This window comes from Acomys minous (genome assembly GCF_964271855.1).
Source record: "Acomys minous genome assembly, chromosome: 8".
Lineage (NCBI taxonomy): Eukaryota > Metazoa > Chordata > Mammalia > Rodentia > Muridae > Acomys > Acomys minous.
Window position 1 is genome coordinate 127,205,903 of NC_140489.1, and position 12,500 is coordinate 127,218,402.

General features: G+C 44.2%; 2 long non-coding RNA genes across 2 annotated transcripts in view; both read right to left on the minus strand.

Annotated features, from left to right (window-relative positions):
- LOC311602769 overlaps positions 1–12,500 on the minus strand; it is a 70,565-nt gene that overhangs the window by 14,808 nt on the left and 43,257 nt on the right. The gene's annotated exons all lie outside the window — the stretch shown is intronic.
- Positions 10,147–12,500, minus strand: part of LOC311602770 — a 2,964-nt gene continuing 610 nt past the window's right edge. Inside the window, exons 2-3 of the long non-coding RNA XR_014780841.1 lie at positions 10,636–10,724; positions 10,147–10,325 (exon numbers count right to left, since the gene is read on the minus strand). This is a non-coding gene — a long non-coding RNA (uncharacterized lncRNA). The remainder of the gene's footprint in view (positions 10,326–10,635; positions 10,725–12,500) is intronic.

The following is a 12,500-nucleotide window of genomic DNA, read 5'->3' on the forward strand; positions in this document are numbered from 1 at the left end:
CTGTACAGTCCTGGGCTCCCTTTGTAGACCAGGCTGGCCTTAAACTCACGGCGGTCTGCCTGCCTCTGCCTCCCGAGTGCTGGGATTAAAGGTGTGCACCACTATGCCATGCCTGGCTTTGTTTTTGGTTTTGTTTTCCTTTGCCTTTAATCCCAGCACTTGGGAGACATAGGCAAGAGAATCACTTGCACTTGCAAGTCCAGCACAGGCAAGGCTACATGAGAAACCTTGTCTGGAAACAAACAAGCAAGCAAGCAAGCAAGCAAACAAACAAACAAAAAACTACAATTTCTTTAACCCAAGAAAAGTTCTAGTTTCAAACTAGGTCAGTATACACAGCTATTTTCAAGACAGACAGGAATACATAGAGAGACTCTGTCTCCAAAATAATTTAAACACTGTGTAAGTAGATAAATAAGTAAGTAAATACATCGATGATAGATAGATAGATAGTAGATAGATAGACAGATAGGATTAAAGGCGTGTACCACCATGCCTGGCTAAATAATTAATTCTTTACTCAACTATTTAAAAAGGATAAACTAGTCCTTTATTTAGTGTATTCTCTGTACTATACTAATACATAAATACATAGATTTTAAATACATACATACATACACACATAGATAGATAGATAGATAGGTAGATAGATAGATAATAGACATACAGACAGAAAAACGGATACCAATTCTCATAGTTCCATCATTTGATCACAGCAGAGTCAGACAGCCTGGTCTAGGTAGTACCAGCTAACTTCTAATGTTTATTAGTCATAATTCAGTACTGAATCTATCTTTTATCAATGCAGCAGTGACTCTTTAACCAGCCCAGAAAATCAATGTGATTCTATACCCAGCAAGAGAGGGGGGGAGGAGGGAGAGAGAGAGAGAGAGAGAGAGAGAGAGAGAGAGAGAGAGAGAGAGAGAGAGAGAGAGAGAGAGAGAGAGAGAGAGAGAATTGTGTGAGGAGGCACTCTCTCCTGATATACAAAGTATACCCACCCTTTTTATAAAAAAGGGAAGAAGAAAAAAATAAAGTAAATAACCAAGCAACCAACAAACAAATAACAACAACAACAACAACATCAAAAGACCACGACAAGCAGTCATTTGTTTTGGAATATAATTTACAGGGGAAAGATATACGTGGGTTCACATACAGGCTCAAACATGAACAAGAGACCAACCAGACCAAAAGACAGAGCAGCCGATGCCTGTTCTTATCGTTCAGGGTACTATTTAAGTGAAATGGTTTGGGGTCCTTCCTAGTCCCCTCTAGCATGACCTAGAAGTGAATGACTTAAGGTGACATCAGGAAGCATTCCATTTCTTGAAGACCAAAGAAATGGGTGCTGAGAGTTAGATAGGTAGGAAGGAAAGAAGGAAGAATGGGGTCAAAAAAACAATCTCAGAACGTCAGAGACGGTGGTCATAGCTAGAGACTGTAACGGATCACTCAGCAGAGGAATAATATTTAAAACCTGTGCACACGGTCGGGCACGCTTGTCAGCACACACACACACACACACAAACAAACACACACACATACACATACATGATGAAACAAGAAAAGCTCCAATGAGTGCAGTTACAAAGACAGAATCGGTTGTTTTGTTATTTATCTTTAAAGATGTGTGTGTTCGCATGCACGTTGAGGTGTATATAAGTCTTAGAAGAATCACATATGTACACTTTAAGAAACCATTTCTAGTATAGATCTTCGAGGTCCCCATCTACCCATGGAACACGCCAGATTTCCATTGAGCCCTATCTCGCTCTCTTAAAAATGAGACCACAGGAGCAACACCAGACCTCCGTCTCAGCTGGGGCCTTTCATTTTGTTTTTCTCTCTTTCTGTTTCAGATTGAGTTCTGGATTAAGAGTGGAGTGTTCTGCTTGCGTCTCAGGAACTTTGGAAGAGCAGCCAGTGCTTTTAACCCCTCCTGAGGCATTTTTTACTTTTAATTCATTTCTTTTTATTTCCTTTTGTGGTTTATCGAGACAGGGTTTCTCTGTGTAACAGCTCTGACTGCCCTGGAGCTCACACCTGCCTCTGCCTCCCAAGTTCTGAGACAACAGGCATTCATGCGACAAAACTGCCCGGCTCCATTTCATTTTGGGTAATGCTCTCTTTGGTTTAAATGCTGAGTCACTGTCACACAGAAAAGAGTGTAATTTATGAGAACAACACTACGTCATCCGGGCACTGTGGTGCTCGCCGGAAGATACCATCACAAGGGCAATATTGGCCCAGCCCCTCCAGTACTGGCACCAGCCATGGCGGAGGTGGGCGGTGCTCTCCCTCTCCACCTGGCCGGTGTGACAGCCAAGTTTTGGTGTTTTGTTTTGTTTTGTTTCTGTCTCCCAGTACCAGCACCCCCACACCCTCAGAACCGAGACAGGGTTTCTCGGTGTAGCGTTGGCTGTCCACTCCTGGGCTCCCTTAGTAGACCAGGTTGGCTTTAAACTCACAGCGATCTGCCTGCCTCTGCCTGCCGAGTGCTGGGATTAAAGGCGTGCACCACTATGCCATGCCTGGCTTTGTTTTTGGTTTTGTTTTCCTTTGCCTTTAATCCCAGCACTTGGGAGACATAGGCAAGAGAATCACTTCCAGTTGCAAGTCCAGCACAGGCAAGGCTACATGAGAAACCTTGTCTGGAAACAAACAAACAAACAACCAAGCAAGCAACCAAGCAAACAAACAAAAAACTATAATTTCTTTAACCCAAGAAAAGTTCTAGTTTCAAACTAGGTCAGTATACACAGCTATTTTCAAGACAGACAGGAATACATAGAGAGACTCTGTCTCCAAAATAATTCAAACACTGTGTAAGTAGAAAAATAAGTAAGTAAATACATCGATGATAGATAGATGGATAGGTAGATAGATAGATAGGATTAAAGGCCTGTGCTGTCATGCCTGGCTAAATATTTAATTCTTTACTCAACTATTTAAAAAGGATAAACTAGTCCTTTATTTAATGTATTCTCTGTACTATACTAATACATAAATACAGAGAAGTTAGACACATACATACATACACACATAGATAGATAGATGGATAGATAGATAGAAAATAGACACACAGACAGACAAATGGATACCAATCCTCATAGTTCCCTCATTTGATCACAGCAGAGTCAGACAGCTTGGTCTATGTAGAGCCAGCTACCTTCTAATGTTTATTAGTCATCAGTCAGTACTGAATCTATTTATTAGCAATGCAGCAGTGACTCTATAACCAGCCCAGAAAATCTAGTGATTCTATACCCAACACGAGAGAGGGGAGGGAGGGAGAGAGAGAGAGAGAGAGAGAGAGAGAGAGAGAGAGAGAGAGAGAGAGAATTGTGTGCGGAGGCTCTCTCTCCTGATCTAGAAAGTATACCCACCCTTTCAATAAAAAATAGAAGAAGAAAAAAATAAAATAAATAAGCAAAAACCAACAAACAAATAATAACAACCTCAAAAAAAAGACAACTAGCAGTCATTTTTTTTGCTATATAATTTGCAGGGGAAAGAAATGTGTGGGTTCACATACAGGCTCAAACATGAACAGGAGACCTACCAGACCAAAAGACAGAGCAGCCGAAGCCTGTTCTAATCGTTCGGGGTACTATTTATGTGAAATGGATTGGGGTCCTTCCTAGTCACCTCTAGCATGACCTAGAAGTGACTGACTTAAGGTGACATCAGGAAGCAGTCCATTTCTATAAGAGGAAAGAAATGGGTGCTGGGAGTGAGATAGGTAGGAAGGAAAGAAGGAAGAAAGGGGTCAAAAACCAATCTCAGCACGTCAGTGGCGGTGGTCATAGCTAGAGGCTGTGACTAATCACTCAGCTGTGGATTAATTTTTATCACACATGAACTCTCATGCTTGCATGCGCAGGCGCGCCCACACACACACACACACACACACACACACACACACACACACACACAAACACACACACACACGATGAAACAAGAAAATCTCCAATGAGTGCAGTTACGAAGACAGAGTCGGTTGTTTTGTTATTTATCTTTAAAGATGTGTGTGTATTCACACGTACGCTAGGGTGTATATAAGTCTTAGAAGAATCACATATGTACACTTTAACAATCCATTTTTAATTTAGATCCTCGAGGTCCCCATTTACCTGTGGAACACGCCAGATTTCCATTGAGCCCTATCTCGCTCTCTTAAAAATGAGACTACAGGATCCACACCAGACCTCCCTCTCAGCTGTGGCCTTTCATTTTGTTTTTCTCTCTGTTTCATATTGATTTCTGGAATAAGACTGGTGTGTTCTGCTTGCCTCTCAGGACCTTTGGAAGAGCAGCTAGTGCTTTTAACTACTCCTGAGGCATTTTTTACTTTTATTTCATTTCTTTTTATTTCTTTTTGTGGTTTTTCGAGACAGGGGTTCTCTGTGTAACAGCCCTGACTGCCCTGGAGCTCATGCCTGCCTCTGCCTCCCAAGTTCTGAGACAACAGGCATGCATGCGCCACCACTGCCTGGCTTCATTTCATTTTGCGTAATACTCTCTTTGGTTTAAATGCTGAGGGACTCTCACACAGAAAAGAGTGTAATTTATGAGAACAACACACCGTCATCCGGGCGCTGTGGTGCTTGCTGGATGATACCATCGCAAGGGCAATATTGGGCCCGCCCCTCCCGTACTGTCACTGGCCATGGCGGAGGTGGGTGGTGCTCTCCCTTTCCACCTGGTGGGTGTGACAGCCAAGTTTTGGTGTTTTGTTTTGTTTTGTTTCTGTCTCCCACTACCACCACCCCCACACCATCCACCCCGAGACAGGGTTTCTCTGTGTAGCGTTGGCTGTCCAGTCCTGGGCTCCCTTTGTAGACAAAGCTGGCCTTAAACTCACAGCGATCTGCGTGCCTCTGCCTCCTGAGTGCTGGGATTAAAGGCGTGCACCACTATGCCATGCCTGGCTTTGTTTTTGGTTTTGTTTTCCTTTGCCTTTAATCCCAGCACTTGGGACAAAGAGGCGAGAGAATCACTTGCACTTGCAAGTCCAGCAAAGGCAAGGCTACATGAGAAACCTTGTCTGGAAACAAACAAGCAAGCAAGCAAGCAAGCAAAGAAACAAACAAAAAACTACAATTTCTTTAACCCAAGAAAAGTTCTAGTTCCTAACTAGGTCAGTATACCCAGCGATTTTCAGAACAGACAGGAATACATAGAGAGACTCTGTCTCCAAAATAATTTAAACACTGTATAAGTAAATAAATAAGTAAGTAAATACATCGATGATAGATAGATAGATAGTAGATAGATGATAGATAGATAGATAGATAGATAGGATTAAAGGCATGTGGCACCATGCCTGGCTAAATATTTAATTGTTTACTCAACTATTTAAAAAGGATAAAGTAGTCCTTTATTTAGTGTATTCTCCATACTATACTAATACATAAATACATAGATGTTAGATACATACATACATACACGCATAGATAGATAGATAGATAGGTAGGTAGATAGATAGATAATAGACATACAGACAGACAAATGGATACCAATCCTCATAGTTCCCTCATTTGATCACAGCAGAGTCAGGCAGCATGGTCTAGGTACTGCCAGCTACCTTCTAATGTTTATTAGTCATCAGTCAGTACTGAATCTATTTATTAGCAATGCAGCAGTGACTCTATAACCAGCCCAGAAATTCAATGTGATTCTATACCCAGCACGAGAGGGGGGGAGGAGAGAGAGAGAGAGAGAGAGAGAGAGAGAGAGAGAGAGAGAGAGAGAGAGAGAATTGTGTGAGGAGGCTCTCTCTCCTGATATAGAAAGTATACCCACTCTTTCCATAAAAAAGAGAAGAAGAAAAAAATAAAACAAATTACCAAGCAACCAACAAACAAATAACAACAACAACAACAACAAAAGACCACTACAAACAGTAATTTATTTTGGAATATAATTTACAGGGGAAAGAAATGTGTGGGTTCACATACAGGCTCAATCATAAACAGGAGGGCAAAGAGACCAAAAGACAGTGCAGCCTATGCCTGTTGTTATCGTTCAGGGTGCTATTTATATGAAATGGTGTGGGATCCTTCCTAGTCCACTCTAGCATGACCTAGAAGTGCCTGACTTCAGGTGATATCAGGAATCAGTCCATTTCTTGAAGAGGAAAGAAATGGATGCTGGGAGTGAGATAGGTAGGAAGTAAAAAAGGAAGAATGGGGTCAAAAAACAATCTCAGCACGTAAGAGGCGGTTGTCATAGCTATAGACTGTGACTGATCACTCAGCTGAGGATTAATTTTTAACACTTGTGCACTCGTTCATGCATGCTTGCAGGCACACACTCACCCACAAACAAACACACATAAACACACATGATGAAAAAAGATAAGCTCCAATGAGTGCAGTTACAAAGACAGAATCGGTTGTTTTGTTATTTATCTTTAAAGATGTGTGTGTGTTCGCTTGCATGCTGGGGTGTATATAAGTCTTAGAAAAATCACATATGTACACTTTAACAAACCATTTCTAGTTTAGATCCTTGAGGTCCCCATCTACCCATGGAACACGCCAGATTTCCATTGAGCCCTATCTTGCTCTCTTAAAAATGAGATCACGGGAGCCACACCAGACCTCCCTCTCAGCTGGGGATTTTCATTTTGTTTTTCTCTCTTTCTGTTTTAGATTGATTTCTGGATTAAGTGTGGAGTGTTCTGCTTGCCTCTCAGGACATTTGGAAGAGCAGCCAGTGCTTTTAACTCCTCCTGAGGCATTTTTTACTTTTATTTCGTTTTATTTTATTTCTTTTTGTGGTTTTTCGAGACAGGGTTTCTCTGTGTAACAGCTCTTACTGCCCTGGAACTCACGCCTGCCTCTGCCTCCCAAGTTCTGAGACAACAGGCATGCATGCGCCACCACCGCCCGCCTCCATTTCATTTTGCTTAATGCTCTCTTTGGTTTAAATGCTGAGGCGCTGTCACACAGAAAAGAGTATAATTTATGAGAACAACACAGCATCATCGAGGCGCTGTGGTGCTTGCTGGATGATACCATCACAAGGGCAATATTTGCCCCGCCACTCCAGTACTGGCACGCGCCATGGCAGAGGTGGGCGGTGCTGTCCCTCTCCACCTGTTTGGTGTGACAGCCAAGATTTTGTGTTTTGTTTTGTTTCTGTCTCCCACTACCATATCCCCCACACCCTGCACCCCGAGACAGGTTTTCTCCGTGTAGCGTTGGCTGTCCAGTCCTGGGCTCCCTTTGTAGACCAGGCTGGCCTTAAACTCACAGCAATCTGCCTGCCTCTGCCTCCTTAGTGCTGGGATTAAAGGCATGCAGCACTATGCCATGCCTGGCTTTGTTTTTGGTTTTGTTTTCCTTTGCCTTTAATCCCAGCACTTGGGAGACAGAGGCGAGAGAATCACTTGCACTTGCAAGTCCAGGACAGGAAAGGCTACACCAGAAACCTTATCTGGAAACAAACAAACAAGCAAGCAAGCAAGCAAGCAAGAAAAAACTACAATTTCTTTAACCCAATGAAAGTTCCAGTTCCAAACTAAGTCAGTATACACAGCGATTTTCAAGACAGGCAGGAATACATAGAGAGACTGTGTCTCCAAAATAATTTAAACACTGTGTAAGTAGATAAGTAAGTAAGTAAATACATCGATGATAGATAGATAGATAGATAGATAGATAGATAGATAGATATATAGATAGATAGGATTAAGGGTGTGTGCCACCATGCCTGGCTAAATATTTAATTCTTTACTCAAATATTTTAAAAGATTAAACTAGTCATTTATTTAGTGTATTCTCTGTACTATACTAATACATAAATACACAGATGTTAGATACATACACACATACACCCATGGATATATAGATAGATAGAGAGAAAGAGATACAGAGATAGAAAGATAATACACACACAGACAGACAAATGGAGACCAATCCTCATAGTTCCCTCATTTGATCACCACAGAGTCAGGCAGCCTGGTCTAGGGAGTGCCAGCTACCTTCTAATGTTTATTAGTCATCAGTCAGTACTTAATCTATTTATTAGCAATGCAGTAGTGACTCTACAACCAGCCCAGAAAATCAATGTTATTCTATACCCAGCACGAGAGGGGGGGGGGGAGAGAGAGAGAAATCTTGACTAAAAGAAATAACTGGCTGGGCGTGGTAGCACACACCTTTAATCCTAGCACTCGGGAGGCAGAGGCAGGTGAATCGCTGTGAGTTCGAGGCCTGCCTGGTATACAAAGCGAATCCAGGACAGCCAAGGCTACACAGAGAGACCCTGTCTCAAAAAAAAAATCCAAACATAAATAAATGAATAAATAAATAAATAAATAAATAAATAAATGGGAAAAAATGGAACCAAAATCCAGAAAAAGGAAAGTATTTTCTCTGTCCGTAAGCAATTTTAAGTTGTTATACCATTCATTCTGCGTACTTTGGGTTAAACTTTGTGTTCCTAAGAAAAGTGTCCGTTTTCAAAGAATAGCCAAATGGTTCTTATGTGTGGTGCCTGATTTTCAAACTTTTCAAAAAGCATGGCCTGCCTGCCTGCCTTCCTTGAATTTTCAGCACCCCGGAAGCAGAGGCAGACAGATCACTGTGAGTTCGAGGCCAGCTGGTCAGCCAGCCAGCCTGCCTGCCTGCCTGCCTGCGTGTCTGTCTGTCTCTCTGTCTGTCTGTGTCAAACCAAACCAAAGGAAACAAAGTAGCAGGGCCTGCCATGCATCTGGGCCATAGGAGGACAATAAAGCCTCACTGGGTTGTATATAGACCATGATGAGTTTGGGGATAGGAAACTATGATTGGAAGGCATGGTAGGAAATTAAAAATCGATTAAATTGAGAGTCCTGCCCCTCCGCAAACCTAATCGAACAAACAGTCAGTCAGTCTTGAAACCCTCAGGTAGCGAGTGTCTAAGCCAACTGTACGCTTTCATCCATCGAGAGTGTGCTTGGTTAAAAGAAACTGAAAAAAGAAAAAGAAAAACAAAGATGGGCGGGGGCTGGAGAGAGACGGCTCAGTGGTTAAGAGCACTGTCTGCTCAATTCCCAGCTCCCACATGGCAGCTCCCACCTGTCTGTCTTTAACTCCAGGTCTAAGGTTATCTGACACTTTCATGCCTGCCTTGTTCTTAGAAGTCGGAAGCAATTTTGGAGATGCATCACAGTACAGGATCACCTCCAAGAAAGCCCACATGGCTAATGAGCTCCTTGAACAAGATAGCCCTCGGCATGCCTGGCAGTTGCGCGCAGCCGAGCCAAAGAGTTTCTCATTCATGAAATAAAATAAAATACAAAATCCAAACCTTAGCCCAGAAATGATGATGTGGCTGGTGTGCCTGAAACAAAAATATAGGTATGCGATCCAACAGGAACAGGAACAGGAACAGGTCTCTCTCAACACCAGGAGGACCTCACCTATCTTGGTCTCCACTGGTAAAGAACCATCCCACCCCCCCTCGTACTCAAAAGGTGAGCTATAAATTGGGCAGCTCTCTCCACACATCAGTGGAAAGTCTAGCCAGCACTCAGCTTGGAGGCAGAGGCAGGTAGATCTCCATGAGCCTGGTCTACAGAGTGACTTCCAGGAGCTGTCACACAGGGGAAACCTCTATCTTGAACCCTCCCACCCTCCACCCCTCCTAAAAGGGTGGAAAAATCACTTTTCTTCGGGAAGAAGTGGACACTAACCAGTCTGCAAAGAGGTGTGTGTGTGTGTGTGTTTGGGGGGTGGGGTGGGTGTTCCTCTTTACTTCTGAAAGAAACAGTGAGTCAAGCAAAGCCTTCCTTTGATTTTTATCCTCACATTGTGGGATTACATTGCAAGAGGAAGACTAGAGGAGTCAGAGGTGGTTCTTTCTAAGTAAACATTAAAGACTATATCTTCAACTGGAGCAAGTGAGGGTTTGTTGTTGTTGTTGTTGTTGTTGTTGTTGTTGTTTTCCTTTTCTTGTGGGGGGCAAGTTCTAAAACATTCCCTCTGAAAGCAAACTGAACTCATGCACCAGGAGAATCATGTCTCAGCAGTTAAGAGTACCGGCTGTTCTGACACACTCCTTGTGAGTACCAGTAGTCCACAGATAGATGCAAGCACAGCCAGACAAGCCGAGAAACAAATAAATACCTGGAAACTAATTCTTTATCCATTTATTCACATTATTTTATTGAGTCAGTGTTAGTGAAAGAGGGCTGGGAGGTAGGGAGAGTACCAGCTATGGGTCAGGAGGGGAGGGTTGTCTTCTTATGCTGTGAGGATGAAGTTTCATCCGTCAGTCCAGATGGGCTGGCTTTTTTCTCCAAGAAGAATCTTCCTTCTGGCCTCTCCCTCCTACATGGAGGCAAGAAAGCAAGCAGAGAAAACGGCTGTCAAGTTGGGACCCATAAAGCAAGTGTCCATTCCACAAATGCTGACAGGAAGTGGAGGGGGAGAGAGAGAGAGAGAGAGAGAGAGAGAGAGAGAGAGAGAGAGAGAGGTGGGAAAGGGGGGGAGAGACCTGCATCTAACACACAAAGTTTTAGATAACACAATGCTTCCCAATGTCTTTTCCCTGTTTCTCTTCCCCACCTTCAGCAAATGACATCACCTCCCCCCCACACATACACACAGTAAGGGGGGGAGCGCGTATCTGTGATCAGACCTGGAACAAAACAGAAAACTATGGTAGTCTGCTATTTCTGGAGCAAACACTGGACCTCTCTTCAAGGCGATCTGGTGTCTTCTTCTGGCCTGCATATAAACATAGAGAAAGTAATGAATGAATGAATGAATGAATGAATGAATAAGTAAATAAATAAAATAGCTCCTGGAGGAGGTAGAGAAAGATTATGGTGCCCTCTTCTGGCCTGCAGGTGCAGATAGATAGATAGACAGATAAATAGAAAGAAAGAAAGAAAGAAAGAAAGAAAGAAAGTTCGATCTTCACAGACTGAGTAATTAACCACATATTTATTAATAAATGGCTGCAGGAGGAGGAGGAGGAGGAGGTGGAGGAGGAGGAGGAGAAAGATATCTGGTGCACTCTTCTGGCCTGCCCGTATATATATCTGCAGATAGAGAAGCATAGGATAGATAGATAGATAGATAGATAGATAGATAGATAAACAAATAGATAGCTTGATAGATAGATAAACAAATAGACAGATAAATAAATAAATGGATAGAAAGTTAGGCAAATGAATGAATAAACAAACACAAAAATAAACAAGTAAATAAATAAACAAATAAGTTAATTAATTAATTAATTAATTAATTAGTAATTAGCCCGCCCATCCCCCTCCCCCCAGTGGCATGGGAAAACAAAAAAACAAACCAAACTTCATCAAACTTCCGCAGTTAGGCAGAAGGGACAACTGGTCGACCTCCATGGTTATAGGACTCGCATCAGTTGTGTATACAGATATATATATATATATTTTTTATAATATATTATTTTAAAAAATAAGAGTCCAGAAGGGACATCTGGTCGACCTGAGGTGTCCCAAATGAGAGCGCGCGACTCCCCATGTAGGACTACTGGTCTACCCGGTCTCTGGGGAGAAGGGCGGGGTGATCCCCAACTTCCAGGCGGGTCGGGGCGTGAGCGATGCAAAATGGATAAAGCCTACCCCGCCCCCCCCCAGCGGTCACACTGCTGCCACTGCCTTCGCCTCACACCCCGGCTTGGCCAGGGTCGGAGTGGGGGCGGGCAGGAAGAGGCGGCAGTGGCGACGCGGGCAGGGGTCACTTTCTCCTGGAGAGGCGGAGGGGAAAAACTGGAACCCGTTGTTCGGGAGACAGGGGGAGTGAGAGAACTGCGGACGGGCCGCCAAGACAAACCCTTGTGTCCAGGGCTGACTTTCAGTAGATAACAGCGAGGGAGCTGCTCTGCAATGTAGAAACCCCAACCCAGAAGCAGGTCGTATATGATTGGTTTAGCGCCAGGTTCCACAGGAACTTGCCCTGATGTGACAGGCGAGAGGGTGGCCCCCTTTCCCGCCGCGCCCCATTTCCCTGGACGAATGGCTCTCCGCACCAGACCCCGGTCCCAACGTGTGGTGGGGAAGACCGCTGGCAGGCCGTTGGCGACACCCCAGGGAGAGGGCGCACGCGCGACAGCGATGACGACGGACCGCCAGTGGGGACGGACGGGGACCCGGCTATCCGGGGCCAACCGAGGCTACTTCGACATTGCCGTATCGTTCTGCCTGGGCAGGATTCTAACTTAGAGGCGTTCAGTCATAATCCCACAGAAGGGGGAAAGAGGGCAAGAGTCGGAGAGAGCCACAGGAGGAAGAGAAGGACCACACACCCACATGCCGAGTCCCTACAGGCCCCGCCGACCCCCCCCCCCCGATCCCGTGGGCGGAGAGGTGACCTCCCCAGGGGTCTTTAAACCTGCGCGCCGGAACACGACAGCCAGGTACCCGGAAAGGTTTGGGGAGGACACGCAAGGTCAGAAAGTCCGGGAGGGGACGGATGCCGGACCCATCGCGGCCATCTCCGACCACATGCGACACGCTCAGG